At 39.2% G+C, this 2,420-nt stretch overlaps 1 pseudogene; it reads right to left on the bottom strand.

The window, feature by feature from the left end:
- Positions 1 to 2,016: 2,016 nt before the first annotated feature.
- LOC126021308 (uncharacterized) lies at positions 2,017 to 2,144 on the bottom strand (annotated as a pseudogene).
- Positions 2,145 to 2,420: the final 276 nt, after the last annotated feature.

The following is a 2,420-nucleotide window of genomic DNA, read 5'->3' on the forward strand; positions in this document are numbered from 1 at the left end:
GAGAATATTATTTAATATTAAACATGTTTAAAAATTCGTCCTGTTTTTCTGGAATATATTGTTGAGGATATGAAGAAAAGGCAATACTTGTGCAGTAAATTTTTGTGATGTAGCCATTCTGGAAAATAAGATGGAAGTTTCCTGAACAATAAAAGAGAAAGATGAAGGCTAAAGAGATAATACAATGGGTAGGACCCTTGCATTGCACATGACCAACCTGGTTCAATTCCTAGCATTCCATATGGTTCCCTGAGTCTCTGAAATGATTCCTGAATGCAGAGCCATCAATAACTCCTGAACACCACTGGGTATGACACAAATATAGAGAGAAAGAAGGGTGATGGAGAGATGGGGGGAGATAGAGAAAGAGAAGGAGGGAGGAAGAACAATGACCCACTAACCTTCCTCTGGGTATTTACTCCAAAATTATAATTTTTCTGCCCAAGTTACATCTACATTCCCACAATCATTGCAGCATTATTCACTATAGGCAAGACCTGGCAACAATCTAACTGCCATGAATAGATGTAGGGATTTTAATGGGATCTTTATAAACAATAGACTATTGCTCAGCCATTAAATTAAAAACCTGGCACCAGAGCAATAGTACAGCGGTAAGGCATTTGCCTTGAATGCAGTCAACACAGGACAGACCCTGGTTGAGTCCCGGCATCCCATATGCTCCCCTGAGCCTGCCAAGAGCGACTTCTGAGCACAGAGCCAGGAGTAATTCCTGATCGTTTTGGGGTGTGGCCCAAAACCCCCAAAAAATCAATAATAAAAATAAATAAAATCCTGCCATTTGTTATAACATAGATGGGCTTTGAGAACATCATGCTAAAAGAAGAACAGCAAACAAAGATCAATATCACATAGTCTCATTGACAGATGTAATCTAATCCTAGTAAGTTCATAGGAGCTAAGGAATGAGGAGTGGGGGTAAAGGAGAACATGCTGGTCGAAGGTTATAAACTGCCAGGTATTATATGAAAACATTTTGGGTCTAAGAGACACACAGACTTCAGTTCCCAGTAGAGTAAGGTACACTTGAAAGTTGCTGTAAGTATAGCGCCTAATGTTTTTTCCATAACAACAAAACAACATGGTAGCTATGTGAGGAGAGAGATGTGATAAGGAACATACTGTGCTCTTTCACAATCAGTGCCAGTAGCAAATCATCACAGTGAACACCTTCAGCTTGCATAATAATACGTATCAATTATATCTCTATCAACTGGATGACTAAAAAAGACACCGCTTCACTCAACTGTAAGAAAGTAAGAGAAATGAACCTCTACAGGATTTCAGATCGAGCAGATCGACTGATGCTCACAGCTTCCAGGGCTCTTGTGAGTTCAGTGCTGAGAATGAAGCAACGCTGGAATCTTCATGCTCTGCTGTGCTTTGTCTCTGTGCCTGTGTCTTCACTGTTCTGCATCCATGACGTGAGTCATGGTCTCCACCTGGATTACTCTTTCCTTCCTGTTTTTAATAGCTGTTATCCAGGCTAGTCCTTCATTTTAGAACCAACCTAAATATAGCCTCCACACTGTATTATCAGATCCAGTCCACCTCTCTCTTTCTACCCCACCTCCACCTGCAATCCTTCCCCCACTAATAGCCTCTTACACTCTACTTCCTACTTTGCAGAATAATTATTGTTATGTTTTACTTAACCCTAATCTAGTTAATCTTCTCAATGACAAGATTATTTTTCTCTCAATCCATCCTGATCTTTCTCATTGCCTAACACACTCTAAAACATAATTAAGCCCAGAAAGGAATGAATAAAATGAATGAATGTCTAACTTCCTTCAATTACAATTAATTTTAGCCCACACATACTGAACTAGAACCTCTATTTCCCTATCAGCCAATGCAAGACAAATTGGTTTGTGGGTACAAAATCTATCACTATAACTTTCTCCTCACTCAAAATACATAATGGATCTAAAGAAAAGACAATTGAATATTATTGGGCCAAATAAAATTTGCCAAAATGCATGTACATTCTTTTTTTTTTTAATCGAGTTTCCCACATTTGGGGAAATTGCAGGGGTCAGCACACCCGGAGTGCAATGGGTGAGCCTCGCCCTGGGGAAACCACCTTCGTGATCATGGTATCTCCCCTGCCAGGTAAGTATGCATGTACATTCTGACTTGATGTGTTTGCATTGTGTGTAAACTTTGATGAGACAGAAGTGAGACTGTCTTCACTTCTCTATACAATCTAGAGCTTTCTGATATAAGATTCATGAATAACAATTAAATCTTGCCCTTTTATGTTACTTCAATTAACGAATTTGAAATGTAATACAATCGAGAAGACAGTGAGCTCACATTGAACTGTTGGAGAAGTTTTCAGATGCTTGGGTAAGCTTTGTGCTTGAAGTTCTCTTGAACTTAATAAATGAAGGCCA

Source organism: Suncus etruscus, chromosome 10, assembly GCF_024139225.1.
Source record: "Suncus etruscus isolate mSunEtr1 chromosome 10, mSunEtr1.pri.cur, whole genome shotgun sequence".
NCBI classification, from domain to species: domain Eukaryota; kingdom Metazoa; phylum Chordata; class Mammalia; order Eulipotyphla; family Soricidae; genus Suncus; species Suncus etruscus.